This window comes from Elgaria multicarinata, chromosome 3 (genome assembly GCF_023053635.1).
Source record: "Elgaria multicarinata webbii isolate HBS135686 ecotype San Diego chromosome 3, rElgMul1.1.pri, whole genome shotgun sequence".
Classification (NCBI taxonomy): Eukaryota; Metazoa; Chordata; class Lepidosauria; order Squamata; family Anguidae; genus Elgaria; species Elgaria multicarinata.
This window is the reverse complement of record NC_086173.1, coordinates 140,005,510-140,031,176: the sequence shown is the minus strand read 5'-3', so window position 1 is coordinate 140,031,176 and position 25,667 is coordinate 140,005,510. Positions and strand designations below refer to the sequence as shown.

Below are 25,667 nucleotides of genomic sequence, written 5' to 3'. Positions count from 1 at the left end.
TGCGGGCTATCTTGATATATCGGAAATCCAAAAACTATGAAGGGGATTGCTATACATTCTCCCCCATCCACATGCATAAGTTCTGGCACTACTCTGAGCTGGTACCTCAAGATCTTCCTGCAAATGGAAGCTAGAAACCAATATGGTACACAACTAGAAAACTGTAATCTTTGCCTTCAAGAAGCATAAAGCATTAATCCTTAACCCTACTAATATAAGCCTGGCTCCTGACCTGGCTCCTGACCCTGAGGTAATTACGCTATCAGAAAAGTGATTATCTTAAAAACCAATATTGCTTTCTAGTCTGTAGCACTGTCAAAAGACTGAAAAAGGCTTGACTTTCTTACCTGGTATGGACCAATGTCCCAAATTCACCAGATTGTTATTCTACATTAGTTAATACCAGTTGTGAAGGAAGGTTAGAAGAATCTATCTGTTGCATTAGTGGTAGCAAAGTTTGCAGCTTTTTATATTTGTGTGGCATTTATTTCCAAGTCAGTGTATGTAGGAATGCAGCCTTAGGCATCCTAAACACTATTATAACATTCTAGTAACCACATAGCATGGATCTAAAGAATTTGAATACTTGTACATGATAACCAACCACAATCACTGAATTGGTTGGATTTTTTGTGTTACAGGGTAGCAAGCGAGCCAAGGTGTCACCATTTGAGAGCCGGTGTTGTTTAGTAGTTAGAGGGCTGGACTGGAATTGGGGAGACCCAGGTTGAAGTCCCCACTCTGCCATGAAATCATAGAATAGTAGAGTTGGAAGGGGCCTACAAGGCCATTGAGTCCAACCCCCCGCTCAATGCAGGAATCCACCCTAAAGCATACCTGAAAGATGGTTGCCCAGCTGCCTCTTGAATGCCTCTAGTGTGGGAGAGCCCACAACCTCCCTAGGTAACTGATTCCACTGTTGTACCATTTTTGTCTGTCTCTTCTGCCAAGACTCTCGTTCACGCACTGGTTATCTCTCGGTTGGACTACTGCAACCTTCTTCTCTCTGGCCTTCCTTCATCTCACACCAGTCCGCTGGTCTCTGTCCACCACTCTGCCGCTAAGATCATCTTCTTGGCCCGCCGCTCTGACCATGTCACTCCACTTCTGAAATCTCTTCATTGGCTTCCAATTCACTCCAGAATCCAATATAAACTTCTCCTGCTGACCTTCAAAGCTCTTCACGGTCTAGCTCCTGCCTATCTCTCCTCTCTCATCTCACACTATTGCCCCGCTCGTGCTCTCCGCTCCTCCGATGCCATGCTTCTCGCCTGCCCCAGGACCTCCACTTCCCTTACTCGGCTTCGTCCTTTTTCTTCTGCTGCCCCTTACGCCTGGAACGCTCTTCCAGAACGCTTGAGAACTACAAACTCAATCACAGCTTTTAAAACTCAGCTAAAAACTTTTCTTTTCCCTATAGCTTTTAAATATTGAGTTTGTTCTAACTCTATACTGTTAGCTTCACCCTACCCGGTGCCTGGTTACACTTCCCTGTGCCTGTTTGCATTCTCCTTCCCTCTTGATTGTTTACTACAACTTTATTAGATTGTAAGCCTATGCGGCAGGGTCTTGCTATTTACTGTGTTATCTGTACAGCACCATGTACATTGATGGTGCTATATAAATAAATAAATAAATAAATAAATAAATAAATAAATAAATAATAATAATAATAATGATGTCCAGACAGAATCTGTCTTCCTGTAACTTGAGCCCATTATTCCGTGTCCTGCACTCTGGCATGACCAAGAAGAGATCCTGGCCCTTCTCTGTGTGACAACCTTTCAAGTATTTGAAGTGTGCTATCATGTCTCCCCTCAGTCTCCTCTTCTCCAGGCTAAACATGCCCAGTTCTTTCAATTCACTGCGTGCTTTTTGGGCCATCACTGACTCTCAGCTTAAACTACCTCACAGGGTTGTTTTGAGGACAAAATAGAGATGAGGATCATGTACTTGGGCTCCTTAGAGGAAAAGGTGAGATATAAATGCAATAAATAAATTTGATGTAAATAAAAAGCAACAACAACCCATATCATAAGAGATTCTTGTGATATAGGGTGGGATACAAATGTCTTACTAAATAAATAAAAACAAACATCAGAAGAGCCCTGCTGGATCAGACCAAGGGTCCATCTAGTTTAGCACTCTGTTCACACAGTGGCCAGCCAGCTGTCCACCAGGGACCAACAAAGCAGGACGTGGTGAAAAGCACCCTCCCACCCAACAATTGGCGCACATATCATAATGCATTTTTTAAAAAAAGAAAAAACCTACACAAATTCTAATCAAGATAAATGGCAACACCCATGTTACCTCACCATCAGCCTTCTTGACAGAAAGCATGAGTCCAAGTCTCTCTTGTCCTAACTGTGTTACCCTTGTACCCACCAGCCCATCAGTACACACCATCCCCAATCCAATGACGTTTTAGAAGAGGTAATGAGTATGCACAACTATCACAATGAACACAGCCTGTAAGCAAAGCATGAGAGCTCCCCCATTCTTCAGGCAATGGCATTTATTTGTTGGTTTGTTTCTTGATTTAAAGCATTTGCATACCACCCATCATAGACATTTATCCCAGAGCAGTTTACAATATAATTTAAACTTCAGCACCATAAAGAAAAACAATCAAACATAAGAAATCAATAAAATAATAAATCAATGAAACAGCAGAGTAGAAATACAGCAGCGACAGAAAACAACCAGTGCTATAGGTAGCAGAGGGATGGTGGTGTAGGAAGCAAGTCATAACAGAGATACAGTGACTCAAAATAACAGATGGGAAGCAACTGTTGCCTATGTCATGATGTTTCATAGAGCATAGGGCTATCAATAAGGACTTTCAGAGGGGTGGGGGAGGAATCACATTTCCTTGCCATTACTCTGGTTCCTGCTTCTCTTCCGCATTTAAAATGAACTGAATTACATTGGAAGAGAACAGCAACCACATGGTCTGTAACATAAAGCCTCCCAACCCATACAGTTTAATGGGACAGCGCCCTTGAGTGGGCGTTTTATAGAGCACTTTCAACTGCAGGCAGCAGAAAATCCTGACAAAATCCTGACATATTTCAAAAGAATTGGGGTTTCTGAGGCTTTTTGTGTGTGTGTGTGTGTGGAGAAAAACCAACAAAAGGAACTAAAGACATGCAGGACAGTCTTCACAGTGTCACCAAAATGGCCTGCAAACATCCGTGAATGGGCCAATCACAAGCATGCTACAAATCACTCATTTAAAGAAGCCCAATGATTATTAGATATGATTTATTTATTTATTTATTTATTTATTTATTTATTTATTTATTTATTTCATTTCTATACCACCCAATAGCCTGAACTCTCTGGGCGGTTCACAAAAATTAAAACCATTCAAAGTATAAAAGGAAGGGAAAGGAACCTCTCGTGCAAGCACTGAGTCATTACTGACTCTTGGAGGGATGCCAGCTTTCGCTGACATTTTCTTGGCAGGCCTTATAGCGGGGTGGTTTGCCATTGCCTTCCCCGGCCATTGTTACCTTTCCCCCAGCTAACTGGGTACTCATATTACCAACCTCGGGAGGATGGAAGGCTGAGTCAACCCGAGCCGGCTGCCTGAAACCAGCTTCCGCTGGGATCAAACTCAGGCCCTGGGGAGAGTTTCGGCTGCAGAAACTGCTGCTTTACCGCTCTGCGCCACACGGGGCTCATTTAAAGTATAAAACAAAACCATAATATAAAATACAATATAAAAGCTCAACCAGATAAAAACAGCAGCAATGCAAAATTTTAAATTTAAAACACCAAGTTAAAATTTGTTAAAATGCTGGGAGAATAAAAAGGTCTTCAGAAAGCCAGTTGCTGGGGAACATGAGGGCGTGGGTGCTATTTCACTCATTATGTCCTGCTTGTGGGATGCCCACAGGCATCTGTTTAGCCAGTATGGAAATAGAATGATGAACTAAAGAGGTCCTTGGTCTGATCCAGCATAGCTCCCCTTACGTTGTTAATAGTGATGAGAGCAAATTGCATGCTTTTCTGAACTCCCAGAATATCTCTTTGCTATTCTAAACACAGCAGTGTATGTGCAATTGGTGAAAATTGCTCTTACCTAGGCAAACCTGCCCACTTTAATCACCAGTTATGAGCCACCCTGAGCACAGAATACAAAAACAAGTCCCACAAAATGTTCCCAATGCTGTGCCAAGCAGATAAATGAGGTGGTATTGTGCAAACAAAATGAAAAATGACTACATGCGTGCACTACATCGCTGATGTAGGTGGACATGATGAAGCCCGTACTGTATGGATTGGCAAGCGGGTTTCCTCCCCTCCCCATTTACACTGCTGAAAATGTTCTGTGCGTGAAGTACAGGATGTCTTTTCCATCATATCACCCCAAATCGTTCCATCATATCCATCATACTGACTCTCTCAACCCTGTGTTCATCACCTCCTTCCATTTCCTACCATAGGGAGATTCTTCCTATAATTGAGAACAGCACCTCGTGGGCATGGCTGCTTCTCTTAAGGGAATGCTTTGAGTAGAAGCCACTCCTGCAAGTCTGCCCAAGGTCATCACCTCTAATGCTGTTTAATTTCTTTTCTCTCCCCCCACCCCCAGTCCCCAATGCAATGAGAAAAATCTCTGATCTAGAAGGAAATGCATGAAATATTTCTTTTCAAGATTTCTAAAGGAATGTTTAGGGTAGTGAAAAAGTTGTTTCCTCCCACTAATTTTATGTTTGAGCTATTTCAGATTTCACATACTCACACACACGCAGGATTTCAGCCCAAGAAGTTCAGATTACACTTGCTTTTATACTGCCATTGACAACTCTACATTGAAAAAGGATTGAATAGAGCTTTTAAATAGCATCATCCTACATTGTCTATAGTATATCACGCACGCACGCACCTCTCTACCAGATAGGTTTTTGAAGAACAAATATCTACAATTATTGAATGGTCTGAGCCCAATTTAACATCATTTAACATCATTTAAAAATGAACACACCATTTCCTGGTCCAAGAAAGGCAGAATCCGCCCCCCTCAAGTTTGGCTTTATTCCAGAAAAATCAGAGACTGTTACTGAGACATACATAATAACAGCACGTAAAGCTAAATCATAAGGACATTAGAAGAACCAAAGGCCTAGCAGCTCAGCATTCTGGTCTACTGTGGTTTAGCACTCTCTGCAGGGGCTGAAAGGAGGCCAAGTGAAGCCTCAGGCTTCTGTGCTCCCATCTCTACCCAGTGTAGCCGGGAGGAAGAATAAGCCTGGATTCAGATGCACTTTGCTCAATCCCTGTTTTGTCATTACATATGACCCAGGAATCCTGGTTTAAAATAAACTCTAGTCAGTTGCTAAACTAGCCAGTTTCGAACCCTAGGTTATTTAGCTGGCTCATTCATTTCACATTCATTTCTGGTTTGCAATTAATGCCAAATGGAATCTTGGACTTGGATGCAATGACATGTGAGGGGAGGCCATGTGTGAGACCTCTCCATCCTCTCCCCACCTGCAGCCCCCTGCAAGCCCCTCCCCAAAATATATATACTCCAGGGTTTCCCAATTCTCCAGAGCAGATTTTGGGGCAGCACAGATGGCTGCAAGACAAGGGGGAAATTGATTCCACCAGTGGTTTCCTTTCAGCTGGCAGAACAAAACTGATGGATCCAAGATCTGGTTTGTTCCTCCTCCCAGCCGTGTGGGAGGAGGGGACAGCAGTGCTTTGTACAGGCTGCTTTCAGCTCATGCACATAGCTCTAAGGTATAGCTTAGAATTATGTTAACACAATCAATGTCATGCATTAAGAGGGGAAATGAGGAAGAGATAATGAAGTTGTGACAATTTATAACAAGGGAAAGTTGAGGTACTAGCGAAAATGTGACACATCTTTGCCTTTTCCCAAAAATATAATGCGTCTGGCACCAGGCAAGCAAACATCCCTGGGGTGACCTTTACAAAAATGTAAAATATTACTCTGTACCCATATATTTCCTTGCTTTATCTTTGCTCCCTCTTTAAATTAATCACATTAATTAAGCATAAGCAATGTATTTTTATTGACAAACGTATTTCCACTGTCCAGTGAAATATACCTTTATGCATAAAGAAATCTGCTGCAAGCCACAGTGGCCCCAAACTGGAAACTCTGGCATCCAGTGCAAAGGCCTTTTCTAGTCTGCCTTCTGCTGAATGGGCACCACTAAAGTAGCTGGCCAGAAGGAGGCCCTGCAGTTTGCTAACTTGGTGGTTGTCACAAGGGGTCCAATGAACATACATTGGCCCTATAAAGCTTGTTTCTGGAACAGGTAGATCTAGTTGTGATGACACTTACCTTGGTTGCATCATGTCTGGTCTATGGGTGGGGGGTGCCTTTGAAGAATATCTTGAAACTGCAATTGGCGCAATGGCTACCAGGTTGTAGACTGGTGCAGAGTAAGAGGAGCAAGCAACTCTCCTGCTGAAACAGCGTCATTTCTTTCCTGCCTGTTTCTGGGGCCAATTCAAAGTGCTGGTGATGAACTATAAAGCCCTATACCAGTGTTCTTCACTGCAAGGACTGAAGGCCACTGGTCTCTCTCTCTCTCTCTCTCTCTCTCTCTCTCTTTCACTTACTCTCAGCAGGACTCTCTAGCTTTGCCTTATTGTTTGCTTTAATGATGGGGCCAGCTGCTCCGAACTGGGCTATGAAGATAGCTTTGGGAGTGGGGAATCAGAAGACCTGTTGCTCATCAGCTAAAAGGCGGCTAGAGGGCAGGAGAAGGGAGAATACGGGGGGGGGGGGGGACCAGCCAATTACCTGTTGGGGGCGGGAGTCCAAGAGATAACGTGCACTGTGCAGATGCTGGCAATGGAGAAGAAACTGAATCCATGGGCAAGAGTGAGGGCGTTCTGGAGCTGTGCTAGGAAACTTTGCAGCATTGAGCAGAGGACTCTTTCAGCGATGAAGTATCCATCTCAATCCATGTGAGCCTGTCAGAAATTGCCTGCCTGTGGCTGACTGATGAGCCCTTGTTTGGATAATGTGGAGGGGGGAGAGGTTGAAAAAGGCCACCAGCAGTGTCCAGTGCACAGCACTACTACTTCTTAATCATGGTAGGTGATTAATCACGACTCAGGAAAGCCCCCTCCCCCCAAGTGGCTCAGTGGCAGTACCTAGAGCCAAAATGGCTCCTGCCAAAACAATAGTGAAGATCACTACCATATACAGTTTGGGAAGAGATACCTCGAGGACAGCCTTCTCCCATATGAGCCTGCCCACTCATTAAGATCTTCATCAAAGCCTCTCTTGCAGGTCTCACAAAAGCTGAGGCACATCTGCTTGGGACCAGAAAGAGGGACTTAGATTGCCACACCTCGCTCTGAAACCCCACCCTGCTCTCTCTATCAGCCTACCACTGCAAGGTGAAAACATTAGGAAAGCATTTGGTCTACAGGAAGCCAGGTAGATTTCTTTTGGCTGACCTTCAGGGTATTTTTCCTCTACTCCTGTGTTTCAGGTTATCCTAATCTGAAAATATCTTTATATTTGTCGTAATGTTGCTTATTTGACTGCAACCTCCTGCTCATTTTTATACCTTTAATGATTATTTTTAATGCATTTTGAATGTTTTGAAACTTATTTTTGGCAAAGTTATACGTGTGCATGTGTGTTTTAAGTATTTATTGATTTGTTTGTTTAACTATATTTAAGAATTGCTTATATTAAAATAAATGAACAAAAATACAGCATAAGATCATAATTAAATACTATAGATTATTACTGTATACAGAAGACAAACTTACCTTTCTGGCAGTGCTGGCTCCAGGTTTTCCTGGGCCCTTGGGCAAGGCACCCTCAATTGATGCCCTCCTTTAGGGAGTCTACTTTCTCACCATCATTATCACTAGCTCCTCGCCCTCTTACTCATCATTGACATTAGTCACTTGCTTGACAGGTAGAGAGCCAGTGAGCAAGTAGGCATCGGCACCTATTGCTCCTCCTTCTCACAATGACTGTGGCCTGGGCCAGAGTGAGAGGCAGGTGAATAAGCAGGTCAGCATGGTGAAAAGAAGGAGCAACTCCAGGGACCTCTTGCCAGTAGGCCTCTGCTGGGGTGTGGGCCCTTGACAGGTGCCCAACCATGCCCATCTTTGATGCCAACCCTGCTTCTTGTTGAAAAGTGTGTTTATAATAAGAGATGTAAACCTAGAAGGATTGGTGCCTGTCTAATTTGTAGTGGTAGGGAGTTCCCGAGAGTGCATACACTAGTATACTAAATGCCCTATTCCAAAAATATACTAGCTTGGTTCCTTAGTCTGATCTCTTCATTCTTGTGAACACTACACATACCTGCTTAGCACTCAAAATTGTACCTGTCTTCCTCCCTAGTACCTGCCACTTTTCCCATTTCCCAGGTTGCCAGGGCCTCTCCAGTGGCAACCGGCTTTGGGAATGTCTACACCATGCGATATTCTGGGGATCATCCCTGTGCGTCCACATGATGCACAGGGATCCCTGGAGCAGGGAGGGTTGATCCCTCCATTTCCCCGGGATATCTCCATACCCCTTTTTCTTGGTTTTTGGAGGGCATCAAGAAAAAGGGGTATGAAGGTGTGGGCGGCCATCCCGGTTTCGTCCTGGCTCCTTGCAAGTAAATGCGAGGAGCCAGGAACCAGGCACAGTGCACAGAGCTCTTCAAGTGCTCCGTGCCCATCGGGGGTGGGGAGGGGAGCAGAGTCGGGGCTTCTCTTTTTTTAACTTACTTTTGCGCTGGAGCGCAGGTGCACTCCAGGTCCTGGTGTTGTTGTTTTTAAAGATGGCGGGCACAACGTCCTCCTTCCTCCCTGGACGTTGCGCACTGCGTGTAAATGCAGGGGGAGGATCTCGCGATCAGCATATCGCGAGATCCTCCCGGATCGCTGGGAGGTGTAGACATGCCCTTTCTCACTGCCTGGTTTAAAAAGTAAGCAACATGTACAAACCTTTTTCCTAGATTCTTGTGGCAGGTGCACCCCATGTTTGCAATTAGAATTTTTAAAATCTGAAGATTTAAAATGCACTTCAGTATTTAAAGTCCATTTCCACCAGTACAGTTGATCCAGCTTAAATCTGGATCCAACCCTACATATCTAATTCCACAACCATAGTACATTAGCAAGAAAACTGGTTTTCTATCAGCTAGAGAGCTAGCATGGATACTGAGAAAATATGAATTATTTCTTTAAACAGATGTCGTTAGTACACATGTATTTTATTTCTCAAGCCTATAAACAGAGTAAACTGGTGGTAATATAGTTTTCATTTCTGAATACAAATAAAAGATTAGGTATGGTTTCTTTTCCCCATTTGTGTGTATGGATGTGCTCATAAGCTTTCCTTTCGTAGCATTTTAAAAGATTCTTACAGAGCGAGGGTTAAGCTGGGGCAAAGCAATTTGGCATGCCTGCCTTGGATTTTCACAAGGAAAGCAGGAACCGGCCTGAGCTGACCTTAACAAAACTCAGGCAGAGATAAAACTATGGGCTTGCTGAAAGCAAGCAGAAATCATTCAACCTATAGTTATCTCATGTGAAATCGTTTGGTCCTATGACTACTGCTTTTACAGATTGCCAACATGCGTGCCTTTTATGAATACTACATGATCAAGAATTGAGGTGCTGAGGCTGACCCAAGGGGCTTGTACCAGCCCAGTGGAATGTTGCTTATTGCCATCTTTGAACGACTGACTTCCATGCGTTGTCACAAATTGCTTTTGCTCTTAGGTTTCACAAGCAGTTTGCCATGGGAGATGGAGGCGTTGGTTCAAGGAAGGGCGGGCAGAATCTATATTAGGGATGACTTCCTTCCCTAAACCTGATTGGGACTGTTCTCTTCATAACCATCATTCCTGCATAGGGTGGCCACTTGTGAAGAGCCAAAAAAGAGAACAAAAGAGGACACTGATCTGCATAATATTTGCACGTGCTAATTTATAGGTATAGACACAAATTCAGAAATAATTATTATAATGAAAACAGAAATACACATAGTACAGAAGACATAGTGACCAGGTGACCCATGTGCCTTGGTCAGCCTGCTGCCCAGGTGTTAACTGTTGGTGGGCAACTTCAAAGCCTGGACCTTCCTTCTGATGGTTCTTTAACTTTATATCGGGCTTGGATTGGGCTAGAAGACACCTTCAAAACTGTGGGCAGTTCTCTGGCAGCCCTCCAGATCAACAATCAGGGGACTGTCCTCCATAAAGGACTCATGACCATCCTATATCTTGTTTGAAACAAGACAGGCACACATAGTGGTGTTTCTGTTGGGGGCTGAACAGCTGACATTTTTGTTCCCTGGAAGATTTTCCAGAAACGTTAAAAGATATTTATATGTTTGTTTCACAGTTTAGCAAGTGAGATTAAGATGGCCAGTCTGTGATTTTGAATTTACAGTATTTCGTGGGCAGGATCCCGCAGAAGGACAGAACACTGCTAACGCAATGAAGTTTTCCTCTTTCTTCTCACCGAGTGAAGCTTCTTGCACCCCATTCCTCCAAAGGTGATTGTGATCGTCAGGGGAACCATCCTGAATTATATGGGGATGCGGGTGTGTGGGGCTGCAGCAAGAGGCAGAATTCAGGAGGTGGGGGCTTACATGAACGGAAGCCGCTCAGCAGTCAAAAGGTAGAGTGGCCAACAAAAACAAAATTGAATATGAATTGTGCAAGTGATCATGCATGAATAAAATTACGATGAGTGCTGCCAATTACAGAATAACTGTTTGGGCGGCGGGGAGAGTGTTAAAATAAACTTGGCTCACGGGAGAAACAAAAGGACTTTGCCTGACAGTTGACTGTAAATAAAGCCAAAAATAAAACTGCCCTGATAATTTTAGAGTTCTTGCTTTAAGCAACAGGGAGACAGTGTTATTGCTACAAGTAGTGAACTTCTTCATTAGCTTCTTTTCAACATCCATGCGTTTTCAGCAGGAACTCTCATGTGCCCCGGCAGCCTTCCTCAACCTGGGGTGCTCCAGATGTGTTGGACTACATCTCCCAGAATGCCCCAGCCAGCTGCTGGGGCATTCTGGAAGTTGTAGTCCAACACATCTGGAGCGCCCCGGTTGAGGAAGGCTGTGCTAGGGTGACTTCAGAAAAACTAGTTTGGGGCAGTGAAAGGGTGGAAAAGTCTTTAACACAATATAACTAAAAGCTGGGGACGGGGGAACGGGATAGTAGGAAATATTCTTGGAGAGCACCCTCTCCTTCTCAATACCCCCTGGAGCCAACCCAATCCTTTTCCGTGCTGTAAAATGGGCATAATTTAAGATAGTTGTGGGAAAGTAGATATTCTAAGTGCCTACCAAGAGCAATTGCTTTCTGGGTAAAAGGAGAAGCAAACACTATGCTGGGATGTGGGGAGGAAATGATAAAAATGGATAAAGACAATCTAATTCAGAGATAACGAACAGAAGTGTATCTACTCATTCTGGCACAAAGCAGAAGACATGAGTGACACATTATTGTTTGTCTAAAATCAATTCGAGCACAAAAGATCTTCAACTATTAAAGAGACAAAGGTTTCAAATGTGTTTCTCTTAACTAAATCAACACATAGTTATGCATCGGTGACATGACTCACTATCACAGGAGATACAGCAGACAGTAAAAACAATAAGATGGGGGGTGGAATTGCTTTGAATCATTCCGGGAATTTTTTATTCTGAATCAAGTCAAGCTTTGTGAACAAATCATTTCCACTTCTCTTTCCCTAAGCACTGGAAAATGCAGAGCAGCCTTTACAGGGAAATCTCCTTTACAGGAGGAATGACAGAAACATATTCTTTTTGTAACAATCTGTTCATTTTACATGTTGCAAATTAAGCAGGTATCACAGGGCTGCTAAAGCAAGCCCATACAGGTCGTATCATATTTACGGTGATATTCCATGTTGTTATTATTATTGCATCTTCAGTTATTTTGATCCATTGTGAGCTGCGTTGAGTTCCTCCTATGGAGGCAGAAAGGAGGAACAGAAATGTTTTAAGGAAGAAATAGAACCAAACAGAAGTCCAAAATCCAAATCCCAAGCTACAAATCTCATCTGTTCCGATTACATTCCACATACTGAATACAAATACTATTTTGTTTGTTCGCACATTTTGCCCCATCAATAAGTGCTCGAGGATCTGAGATTAACTTTGACATCCCTCATCTCTATTTGCAGCCTAGTTATTCAATCAATCGATATCACTTTCCAGCATTACTATTATTGTATTATTAACCATGTCTGGGAAATGTAATTGGCGATCAATTCACAGATCTGCAAGAATTATCCTGCAAAGCCAGCATGCGGTCATAAAGCTTCAGATAGTGATGCTGAGAAGACACCTTTTAAACCAGTGCAAAAGGAATAAATAATAATAATGGGCTGTATCCACTCACAGAACCGGGCACTTTTGGCTCTGCAAATAGAAGAGGAGGAAGCAATTCTCAACAACAACTCCTCTTCAGCCATCCATACTCTCTTGAAATCTGCTCCAGGGGGCTGGGAGGAATAGCATGGGGTGGTGGTAAGGGGGTAGGGAGAGGAAAGGAAAAATCAGGAAAAATCAACTGTTCCCCTTCCATTCACAGAAGGCCTCGGTTGGATCCAAGCCAATCTAAAAATAAATTGCATGTATATATGACTTTACAAAGTTCAAAGCACTTCCACACTATCTTGTTGTAATCCTTGCAAATGGCCCTGTAATGTAGGACAGTACTGTCCCTATATTGCAGAAGCTGAGAAAGGGTGGCTTGCCCAAGCCCCCGAGCAAGTTCATGGAGGAAATCACATTTGAATTGGGCACCTCCAGATTCATAGCTTCTTCTCTTAGTCACTATGCCACATTCTGACATCTCTATTTCATGTTAAGCATCCTTCCAGTAGCAGAGAGCTTATCCCAATTATCCATTTAATGGGTTTCCATTCGGTCGCACACTTTTCTGCTACATCTGAAACTGATCCCCCTATCATCACATTTTGCTGAAGTCAAGAACAACTGTTCACAGGTGACACCCTGTGTGCAACAGCATCACACAGAGGACAGCCAGGATCTCTTCTCGATCATCCCAGAGTGCAGGACATGGAATAATGGGCTCAAGTTACAGGAAGCCAGATTCTGGCTGGACATCAGGAAAAAACTTCCTGACTGTTAGAACAATACGACAACGGAACCAGTTACCTAGGGAGGTTGTGGGCTCTCCCACACTAGAGGCATTCAAAAGGTAGCTGGACAACCATCTGTCAGGGGTGCTTTAAGGTGGATTCCTGCATTGAGCAGGGGGTTGGACTCGATGGCCTTGAAGGCCCCTTCCAACTCTACTTTCTATAATTCTATAAAAGGAAAACTCAGTCCTGAACCTTAATTGAATGATGATTAATTGAATGGCACTACAGAAAGCAATGTTAGGAGCCTGTACAATATTTGTATTTGTAGCCATATTGTACCATCAGGAATATCCATCTTCAATCCAGCAATCAGAAGACTGAATTGGATCACAAGCCAATCTAAGATGGGTCACACCATTGGCACCAGTCCTATTTTGTCCACCACTGGCACCTCTTCACCATTACAACCTGCATGTTGACCTGTTTCTGGCTCAGGACCAGACAACAGTGGTGGTGAGAAGGTAGACTCACTGAAGAGGAGCCCTGCCTCCAACCACCGGTCATTTGGTGGTTTTGCAGCTTTTGACCCATTCTAAAGGTTGAAATTCCTCTCCTAATGCCTAGTTAGTAGCAGTAAGAGCTTTAAGCTAAAATATGGTGTGATTTGGGGGATTTCAGCCATGCCCCTTTTGCCTTCAGCCCTGACTACCACTGTAATGAGGATCCCCGAGAGTTTCTCCAAAACGGAATTTGGCCCTCAGGCTGAAAGAGATTCAACACTCCTGGGGGCTGTCTATATGTGGCCAAAGTCCTGTGGTGGCTGGAAATCTGCAGTGTCAGTTATATGACACAGCCACTGATTCACAGCCATTGCAGGGATTTCCCATGAAGCTGCACATTGAGAAAGTTGAGGACTTATCCCGAATTTTTCAGTGGGAGCAAGGTCAGTATGGCTCTTCCACCGTCTGACCTCATTCCATGGCCAATCCAGGAGGCAGTCCTGGTGGAAGGGAACCAGCAATTGGTCGCCTTCCACCAGGAACAGGGCAAGGGGGTGACTCTGGTACCAATGACTGCCGGAAACCCCACACTCCCTACTTGGCATTGGGATTACCCAATGCCACCCTGGGTAAGAAAAACCAAAAGGGTTTGGGGGTTAGGCGGCACCAACTCAGTGCCATGAAGACAGGGTCTTGCTCTGATGTCATCCAGTGGAATGGCTGTTGATGGAGACAGAGATTCCAGGTGCGGGGAGCTAAATGGCAATTACTTCCAGCCCAACCAATGGAGTGGGTCTAACTGACCAAGCTCTCTTTCTGCTGCTGTTTTTGCTCTATGAAGAGAGCAACCGTGTCTGACAATGGATCGTGGAATTATAGTTATTCTATAACAGGGGCGGGGGACCATGGCCCTCCAAGTGTTCTTCAGCTCCAACTCCCACCACCTTCAGTCAGCATACCCAATGGTTGGGGGTAATAGGAGTTGGAGTGACAGCAGCATCTGGAGGGTTTCAGGCTCCCTACCCTTGCTCTATATAAGATACCAAAGCCTGCCTACAAAACCAGCTAAGGCAAGTTGCATGGCAAAGAGAAGACTAAGACCACAACCAAGAGAGGAGCTCACATATCTGTGAATAATGTGGGCAGAGCAGCTTTATAAGCAACCAGGAATTGCATGGAATTTCCATGCAGGTGAATGAAGGGGCTGGCAAATGCAAGATGGAGCGCTCCCCTCTGTCCCTTCTCTGCATTGATCATAGAAACCAAGCTGGCTATTAGAGAAGGGAAGCCCTGTGATCCATGCCCAGAGTAGAATGCAGCTCTTCATCCTTCCTCTGCCAACTCCCAGCAAGCTCGTGGGTTTTTGCTGTTGTTTTACTTGGGGGCTTGTTTAAAAGGATGGGATTGAGAGTTTTGGACTAGTATTGAGGAGAGCTAGATTCAAGTCCCCACTGATCAAGGAAACTCACTTGGTGACTTTGGCCCACTTGCTGCCTCTTAGCCTAATTCAATCACAGGGTTGGTTAAGGCATAAATGGTGGGGGATAAAAATAGAGGAAGGAATAAACGGTGTGCCTGATAGCCTGCCTAGACTGGAGGACATTTTCCTCCGAGCAACACAAAACACACACATCCATATCACAAAGTAACCCTGTACAGAAAACACGCTAAGCGTCGATGGATAAAGCATTTTGAGCTAAACATTATCACTTTGCGCATCATGAGAACCATGACTTTGGCCATAGCTAGACCTAAGGTTTATCCCTGGATCGTCCAGGGGTCAAACCTGTTCATCTAGGTGACACACAGGGGATCCAGTGCTCAGGCAGGGGCGAACCCTGGATGATCCTGGGATAAACCTTAGGTCTAGCTATGGCCATAGTGTGTCATGTGAACCATTCCTAACCATGGTAGCTACATAACCACAGTTTAAACACACTCACTAACCATTTGCTGCAAAAGGGTTAGCGGCCTAACCATGGCTTAGCGAGTTGTCTGAACAGGTTTGTCCTGTGTCTAAGAAACTGTCATTCAAACATACAGAGAGAAGTCCAAAGTCTTGCTGGCCATCCAGTGCTAGTCATGCAGTTCTCTGGATTAGCCTCTTAGCTTGTGAACTGCTGATACTCACAGATGTGTGTGATTCTTCTTCTCAAGGTTTCCTTTCTAAAAACACCGCATACTGTTTCACATAGTAAAACCTGTTCCTTTTACTTCCTTTCTTTATTCTACCTATTGAACAGCCTAACTATACATATAAACTGCTAAAAAATCAATTTAGTGCACTATAAAATGCAAATGCACATAGAAAAAAAACCACATTAAATTCCACTCACAGATCAAACCATAGCATGAATTTGCTTCTTGTCTATTACATAAATCTGTTGTTTAACCAATGTTTTCAGCCGTTGATCACAGTGGTTTACAATTGATGACATTCCAAGACTAGTAACTCACATATCACTGCATAATGTAACAAGCTTCAGTTTCTAAATCTGCCATTTATGTTTCAGGCTGCTTTAATTATCACAGTTCTGAATTCTGAAATTTGGAGACTTATAGGAAATAAGCTCAGAATGGAAAGGAAGAATTTTTTAAAAAAATGTTGATGACCCTCAATATGGAATCACGGGTTATTTTAGGCTGCTGTTAAAACCTGGTTGTGCTTTTTATACTGTATTTTGTATTTGTGCTTTTAACCTGTTGGTTGTTTTATTATGGTTTTAATTTTTGTGAACCGCCCACAGAGCTTCGGCTATTGGGCGGTATAAAAATGTTATAAATAAATAAATAAACCATTTAAAAAACCAAATCATGAATGAGTGCTGCATTTATGGGTATATTATTATTATTATTATTATTATTATTATTATTATTATTTATTTATTTGGTGGCTATACACACTTCCTCTTTCTCATTCTAGCCATGTGTATCAAAGGGGAGAGGTATAAAAGCAGGGCAATTATCCACAACCACCTCCAAGCAAAAATGATCCACAAAAGCATGTAACAGATGGGATATTGCACTATTTGTAACCTGATTGCAAAAAGGATAAAATACAGTTGGTTAATTATATTTCTTAAGATTATTTTTTAAAAAAAAATTAAGGGAGATTACCCTGCTGCAAAGTAAAGTACTGCCCTTTATTTGGGTTCAAAATCTTAATTTGGGTTCAAAAAAGTGTTTTTATTTGGCCTTGCACTTAGGTTCTCGGGCTAGGTACTTTTCTATTAGTCTCACCAGTTTGCTTTCTGGGAAATGAGTGTTTTGTGCCTGGCCATGCCTATGACAGCAGCCATTTTATGAATGAGCAAGCCCGTCCATGATAGCCATTGTATGATGCTGCCAAAACTCCAAATATTCCCTCTGGCCCAAAAGGGTTAGGGATCACATCTCTAAGTAGAGAATAGTGTTTATTTTATAATGCTTTTCTCTCCCCTCATGCCTTTCAAAGTCTTCTTCTCATCTCCTGTCATTTCTGCTCCCCTTCTCCTTTCACGTTAACGATTACCCTAACCCCAACTTCCAGTTTCTTTCAGCTCTTCCTCCAACTGTTTTGACATTGATTTCTTTCTATAACACTTTCCCACTCATAACCCTTTCCTCTTTATTCCCATTTTTTTTAAAAAAAATGTTGTTGTTGCAGTTGTTAAAAATATTAGCAACTCTTGCTGCTGCAACTGCCTATGCAGCATGCATGGTGTGGCCATGGCATAGGATGGTCAAGCAATGAAGGACTGGCCAGTCTGTAGCACTTGAGATGCACCTGAATCATAGAATAGCAGAGTTGGAAGGGCCCTACAGGGCCATCGAGTCCAACCCCCTGCTCAATGCAGGAATCCACCCTAAAGCATCCCTGACAGGTGGTTGTCCAGCTGCCTCTTGGAGGCCTCTAGTGTGGGAGAGCCCACAACCTCCCTAGGTAACTGATTCCATTGTCGTACTGCTCAAACAGTCAGGAAGTTTTTCCTGATATCCAGCTGGAATCTGGCTTCCTTTAATTTGAGCCCGTTATTCCGTGTCCTGCACTCTGGGAGGATCGAGAAGAGATCCTGGCCCTCCTCTGTGTGACAACCTTTTAAGTATTTGAAGAGTGCTATCATGTCTCCCTTCAATCTTATCTTCTCCAGGCTAAACATGACCAGTTCTTTCAGTCTCTCTTCATAGGGCTTTGTTTTCAGACCCCTGATCATCCTGGTTGCCCTCCTCTGAACACGCTCCAGCTTGTCTTCGTCCTTCTTGAAGTGTGGAGCCCAGAACTGGATGCAATACTCTCGATGAGGCCTAACCAGGGCTGAATAGAGAGGAACCAGTACCTCACGTGATTTGGAAGCTATACTTCTATTAATGCAGCCCAAAATAGCATTTGCCTTTCTTGCAGCCATATCGCACTGTTGGCTCATATTCAGCTTGCGATCTACAACAATTCCAAGATCCTTCTCGTTTGTAGTATTGCTGAACCAAGTATCCCCCATCTTGTAACTGTGCATTTGGTTTTTATTTCCTAGATGTAGAACTTTGCAATGTGGTTGGCAAACACCACCCACCCACCCACCCATGGGTGTTCAACAGCGTGTGTCCATTTCGAAAAGCATCCATTTCAAAAATGCATCCATTTTAAAAATGGACATAATTGATGCGTACATTTGGGGGAAATATGCACAGAACTATGCACGGATTTTTGTAAACCACCCAGAGAGCTTCAGCTATGGGGCAGTATATAAATGTAATAAATAGAAAAATGAGAAAAGGCAGTGGGGCGGAACCAAATCTGAGATGCACTAGAGTCAAAACAGGCTTCGAGATGGAATTCAGATAACTTCAGTGAACTTGAATTTTGCTGATTCTCACATCCTTGTCCCAGCCTTCATTTTGAGAAACACTGGGATAAACATTGTATGCCAAACAAAGCCCTTCACTGGCACTTCTCCCTGTAATGTATTTTTCAGAAGCATTCATCTGCCTCTCCTCTACCAAATAACACACTTCTTACCTCATTTTCACACTAGTTCTGATACTTATCCCTTGTTTATTTACATTTTTGTAACACAGTTAGGCACCCTGAGGCCAGGCAATAATATACCTTTGGAATTGTCAGATCTGAAAAGAGATGAAGGGGGTGGGTGTACCCATATATAAAAGATTAAAAGCTTCAGTGTCTGCATGAACTTAATACATAGCCAACCTGATATCACTTTACTACATTAAAGTAACCTACATTAAACTACTTTTACTATGGTGAATGAAATTAAACCTGTAAAGTAGTAATTATAAAATACTTATTACATAAATAACTTATAAATACTGAAATAACTTATAAATAATTATATATAATACTCCTAACTAATTATAAATTATTATATAATAATTTATAAATGTAATGAATGCTATTTTTATTCTCCAAAACAAATACAATTTCCATGTTTCCTAAATGTGATGCATTTCCTTCAAAACAAATCTAACATGCACAGTTCTACTGTGCACTCTGCTCATGCTCAAAGCCTTTCACTATCAGCACAGTACCATAAACAATCTCCATATTTACTGCAATTCTATACTTTTTGTGGGCAGGTCACAAAAATTAATTCAGGGTTGTTTCCGTAACGCTCTCCGCAGTATGTGAACCGCCCAGAGAGCTTGTGAACCGCCCAGAGAGCTTCGGCTATTGGGCTGTATAAAAATGTAATAAATAAATAAATAAATAAATATGGGTCCATGCCACCACTGGGCCCTGTGATCGTCCAAACACGCCCACTATCTCAATCTTAAGTTTCACACAGAAATATTTAACTGATTACTTTAAAGCAATTAAATCTTTAATTTTCTTTTTTCTTCTTTTTAATTTCTTGGTGTGGGCCCTGATGACGAATGTGTCAATTTCAGCTTCTCTCGGTTCCTCATTTATCCAATCTTAAATTCAAATTGTCTCGAACTCTTAGGATTTCTCAAGTCTTGATTTCAGTTCGTTCCAGGCTTTTGAGAATGTTTAAAATAACAAGTATGCCTCAAAATTCATTAACATTTTTTTGTTTACATTTTCCTTAATATATACACTTTAATTCATCTTGACCTGTATTATTACTTTATTGTTTGCAACAACAAAAAGTCTTGCTAGCAAAAGATAAAGATAGAGGCTGTTGAACCAGCAAGTTGGGTAGCATCTTGCACAGCAGAGATCCAGCTGTTGCAGTCAAAGAAAGGCCTTTCTGTGCAAAATGTATACTCAGAAACGATTTCAAGGAAGACAGCAAGATGACTTCCTTGATAGTGATGAGGAAACTCTTCTGGACATCGGGTGTGATATGAGAGAAGGGTTTTACTCTAGCAACTATCCACAGTTCAAAGGCTTATGTACTTAACAGCCAACTACAAAGCCAGAGGGAGTTTGCAAGCAATAATTTTGTTTTTCTCTTGTTTTCTGCAGAGCTGTTCACTATCCAATATTGCCTATCACAATAAATTAAACACCATCAGATTAAAATGCCACTCAGCATCCCACTTTAAATGCATTATTTTGCCAGCTAGCTTTATTCAGCTATTGACCAAAAAGCAATGCCAGTTCACGCGGGGTCTTTTGTTCTTTATTCGGTCGCATTAATCTTAGCACACACAGCTACACCGTAATATCTCAGCCACTGAGAACAAAGCGCATGTTCAGCAATCACACCCAAATTTGGCCATTCTCAGCACATCATTCCTTTCCTCACACTTTCTCCTCTAAGTAGGGCTCAGCGTTTCGTGCACGATGGGACAACCCATGTGGTTAAAGAAGTTGCCCTGTCAGCTCTATCATTAATCCAAGTACTTAAAACCCCGAATAAAAGGAAAATCAATGTTGTACGGCAATGTTTGTCAATGCAATGTAATAAATACACTTACCTTTACGGAGTATTCTCAGTGGGTTTCACTTCTTTGCTATGCTTCAAGGCTGCAGAGGATAAGAGAGAGAGAAAGACAGAAAAGGGGAACGCTGAGCTGCCTGCCAAAGAAAAGAGAACGCTTGGTCCATATGTTTGTATCCATGTTTTAACTTATGTCAAAGCTGCAGAAGCTAAAGGAGTCCCTGGGAAACGCAGTTCTTTTTAGTGGTGCTTCTTTCTTTGCGTGTTTAAACCAAGGTCTGTCTGCTCTACACATGTAGACTGAAACAAGGAGATTTGAAACATTCACCACCATTTTTCAATTCCATCACCCCACCATCAGAAGCTGCTGATACTGAAGGTGGGATATTGGCAGGGGTAAGTTTGCAGAACAGGTCAGCTATCTTCCGGTTTCCGGAAAAGTGGGTTTTGTTGCAGGATTTGAAGAAGGAACAGACACACCATCGTCAATGAGGTTGCCAAAGTAGTAGGGGATACATCAAAGCCAATCACAGCATTGGCTCATTTTCATCCCGTCATAAAAATGTATATCCACCTGGTGGAATATGGGGCAGAAGGCAACACAGCAAAGCTCACTTCATCAGCTTGCTTGGGGCTAATTGCCATTTCTTTCCTCCCCTCCCAGCATCATTTCTCTCAGCAGCCATTCCGCCTACTCATTATAGCAATTATGTAAGAATTGGTGCCTGAATTCACTCATTTTTCTCTTCCGGCACCGCTCCTTTTTCCTTTAGTATCATATGTTTGTCAGATTGTATGTCATTAGTTTAAACGATGAATCCCCTTGAGTGCATTGGCAGAAAGATGGAATATAAGTACAGTAAAATAGATAAGGTAAAAATTGCCCAAACTGAGCCTATGTCAAACCAGGCTACCAAGCTTTGATTTGAAGCTGATTTGCAAGCCACAGGTTGTCCTAACTGTAGTTTCTGTCATGTCTAGATTCACCAGCCACAATTATTGTCATTGCTCTGCTTCTCAAGGCTGCTGCACAATCAAGACTGGAGTTGCTTTGCCTCTGCATCTTGTTCCATGGAGATCTTATGGAGGCTCAATGGTGAGCAGATGAAAAACAAAAACAGACCAGCAACCCTTAAGGTTCAATCCTTTGTGCATTTTAGCAGAAAAAAGTCCTAAAACTTCCAACATTCCTCCAGGCAGCTATGCTGGCCAGGGCATGCTGGGAATTGTACGACATCTTTTCTGTCTAAACTTGCACAGGCTTGCACCCTAAACTATGGTGTGCTTGTTATACAAACCAGCTTAAGCCACAATGTGGGTTCTTAACTTAGCAAAAATCATAGTGAGGTCTGACATCGGATTTAAGGCAGTGGCAGTAGGGAAGAAGAAAGGATGTTGGGGGATAGAAAAAGGGGGGAAATGAATGGCTTGCAGATTTCTTATGCAAGTTTCCAACTGAAGGTCAAAAATGGAAGTCATTGGTGTCTTTGCCAAGTTAGAAATAGGGGGGAAAGTTCCAGTTGTATCATTTTTCTGAAGCCAACAGTTATGCTGCTATACGTAAAGGAACAAAAGGAAGTACACTGAGAATTATTCCCCCAAACATGGCTGTGTAGCATTTTTGCCTTCTGAGGAGCATTTTTGCCTTCTGAACACACACACACACACACACACACACACACACACACACACACACACACTGCAGGCACCAAAGTTGTTCTTGTTATTTTAAATGGCATCCATACTGCTACGGAGCACCCAAAAAGCCAAAAATAGCTTGTTTGCAAGCTAAATTTGACCTTTGAGTGCTTCATATAGCCACTATAGATATCTCCGGGGGAAGGAGGGCATTCCCCCAATTGGGGGACGACGTCAGTGGGAGGCAGCAGAAGCCTACTCCTCCTGTACAGTTATGACTGTGTTTGAAAATATGTTGGACTCTAGATCTTCTAGAGTATATAATGTTTAAACCTTGGCATTCCTGTAGTAAAATTATAGTCAGTCAATTCAGATAGAGTCATATTTACAGGCACAAAAGATGTATGGAACTGATTAGAAAGTTTGTTTTAAAAGACAGCTGTGGCAAGGCTGTGGACAAGTATAGTAGGGGTGACATGTTCAATTTGAGCCATATATCATAAGGTTCCTGATTATTTATTATATGGCTTTTATTGGAGTATCTTCTGATATCCTGGCCAAGTTTCAAATCATAATAACTATGAAGTTTTACTTGCATTCTGTAGAGTATGCTCTCCTTCACATACACTTATTGTTCTATTTCATTATGGAAGCATGCACAAAGTCCTTTCGAATCTAAAATTAATGCAGCTTGATAAAACAGATTTACTCTGGCTATTAAGCAGCTTTTCAGCTATCTCTGGGCTCCAGTAAGTAATTCAACTTCATTTTCAACTTTTGCTATTGAATGGATTAAAAATATAATAAATTTAAAAAACTGAGGTGTTTTGTGTTGTTTTAAATTTTAGGGCAAATTATATTTTCTAAGGATGCACATGGTTGCTGCTGGAAACTTCAGCTCTCTTTTTTCTCTGGTGTCATCTGAGATATCTCAGGCACAGGCGACACAGAAAGACCCACACCATTGGCTTGCCTGGTGCTAGTTCAAGCCACAATGTGGGCCCATTTAGTTTCTCCCCTCCCAAAACAACTGTCCTCAGTAGTCATATCACCTGCTCATTATAACTGTGTAAGAACTGATTCCTCAGGAACACTGGAAGAAAGGTGGTATATAAATAGTACTGTGTCGTGATGTTATTGCACTGAGCACTTGTCTGCCCCTGCAGCAGCAATCAGTTATTCAGAGACTCTGACCGGGTTTGGACAACATGACATGGCTTGTCGTGAGTTATTTAACTCATGACGAACCATGATGCCCATGGATGCCAGCTTGGGCGTTTCGTGTCATGCAAAGGTGGGTTATGTGAGGGTTAAACAACCCTCACATGAACCTTAAACAGATAATGGATTTTGTATATTCAAAATGGCAGCCACACACACCCTCAACATGGCTTAAATAACCCACAGTGGGTTGTCGTGTTGTGCAAACAGCCTCTCTGATACCAACACAAAAGGTAAGAGGCAAACTACCTGTGACCTTAACTGTGTAGTTCTACTCTTTGGTGCAGGAGGGATTTTTTCCCCTACAAATCGCCGCTGCGGCGGGGGGGGGGGGGCAATCAAGATTGAAACCCAAGATTGAAACCCAATAGAAGGATTTAGCCTTTTACCCCCCTCTGTGGTCCTGATGTGGATTGGGTGGGAGATGGCACCTGCAATTTGCATTGCAAAAATATCCTTTTCATTACAATGGAACCCTTTATTACAAGTGCAGCAGAACCAATATGCAGAACCAGATTAGGAACTATCCAGATCAGGCCCATAACGCAAGGGTGGACGTGGTAGGGGGTTGAGCCCCCTTACCACCACCATCACACTATCTGGATTTCCTCCACCCCTGCTGACAATTTACGAAAGAAGAAAAAAACCTGCATTCCAGGGCAGAACTATGCAGTTAAGCTCTCATGTATTTTGACCCAATTTGCACCAGATAGTATAGATGGGAGACACAGAAATCAGCATAGGACTGACAATTTAGATGGCAACCCCTTGTTTCTTCTAATGTGTACTTCTACTCCTAGCTAAAAACAAATACTGAACAAATACCGGGAGGCATGGGTCATTCAGATTTTCTTGAACAGGGATAGGAGTTTTATATATATAGATATTGCTATAATCCTGCAAAATATTTTCACATCTAAGTGGGCTCTTTAGTGGTTCATGGTAGTAAAGAACGCAGACATAAATCTCTGCAGAATTAGACCTCCTAATTGAACTGATTGCACAAACTTAAGGACCAATGAGGTAGGCAAATATTGATGCTGCCATATTTAATTTAGAAGGGAAATAAGAGTTAACCAGTTTATTGTTGTAAACAAAGGCATTTGGTTAAATGAAAGTTCCATCAAAGCTTAATAGCCAAATTCGAGTGAACATAAAGTAAAGGCTTATGTACTTTCTGTGGTTTCTATAACAGCTAATCTAATAATTCTAAATGGAGTGTTATTGTTTATTCCTTAGCTTCCATTCCATAAATTAGATAAAGCAATCTGACAGTTACAGTACTTGGGAATTTTATTCTACTAAGTGATTTTAAAGCTCCTCAAACTCTAACAAAGTCATGACTTGAATGACTACTACAGAGTCCTTTTTTTGTCTAAAATAACAGAACAAAAACTACTCAGAGGCAAGCCCCATAGGGGTTCATTCCCAGGTAAGTGGCCATAGGAGTTCACCCTAAATATTTTAAATTGTTATCATCCCATCTCCTTTAAAGTCAATTTGATATAGCTCATTTCTTTTAGTATATCAGTTTTTATTTTATTCCGCTCTGCTGTGCTTTGCTGTTTTTGTTTGATATTTGTGAACCGCCCAGAGGGCTTTGGCTATTGGGCGATATAGAAATGCAATAAATAAATAAATAAATAAATAAAATATTGTTGTTTTTGTTATGGATATGATTGTAAACCACTCTTTTGTTTTTGAAGAAGAGTGGGGGTATGTTGTTGTTTTCTATTACGCCCGTTGCTGCAGCCTGCAGATCTGACCATAGGGACATGTCTGTTACATCACGTTTTGGGATCCTGCATTGTGTTCTACATGGGCCTGCCTCTGAAATGCACCAGGAAATTTCAATTGGTCCAGAATGCAGCAGTCAAGTTAATAACTGGAGCCAGGGCTGGCTCTACCATTAGGCAGAGAGAGGCAGCAACCTGGTATGAAAGGGCAGCAAATAGTTTATTTAATGTATTGCTCTTGTCTATTTACACCCAAGGAGAGGCACTTGTGGAATTCTTTTGCCTGAGATGCCAAAATAACATGGACAGCCTTGGATAATATCTTAGAAGCTAAGCAAGTCTAGCTTCTGGCCAGCACCTGGATGGAAATTGTCCTGAGCTCCCTGAGGAAGGGCTGGATATATAAAGGCAGGTTGCTTACCTGTAACTGTAGTTCTTCGAGTGGTCATCTGTGCAGTCACACATATGGGCTCTGCGCCTGCGCAGGGCCAGGTTTGGAAACTTCCATAGCTGAAAGTCTTTTAGGCGGGAACCCCTCCCCCACCGTCCACTGAGCATGCTCAGGGGTTCCCGCCTAATCCCCTCAGTTCCTGAAACCGCCTAAACAGTCTCACTGAGGTGAA

At 42.5% G+C, this 25,667-nt stretch overlaps 1 long non-coding RNA gene across 1 annotated transcript in view; it reads right to left on the bottom strand.

Annotated features, from left to right (window-relative positions):
* Positions 1-11,645: 11,645 nt before the first annotated feature.
* LOC134396843 (uncharacterized) overlaps positions 11,646-25,667 on the bottom strand; it is a 35,938-nt gene continuing 21,916 nt past the window's right edge. The window contains exons 2-4 of the long non-coding RNA XR_010025295.1: positions 20,487-20,535; positions 18,691-18,707; positions 11,646-11,964 (exon numbers count right to left, since the gene is read on the bottom strand). This is a non-coding gene — a long non-coding RNA (uncharacterized LOC134396843). The remainder of the gene's footprint in view (positions 11,965-18,690; positions 18,708-20,486; positions 20,536-25,667) is intronic.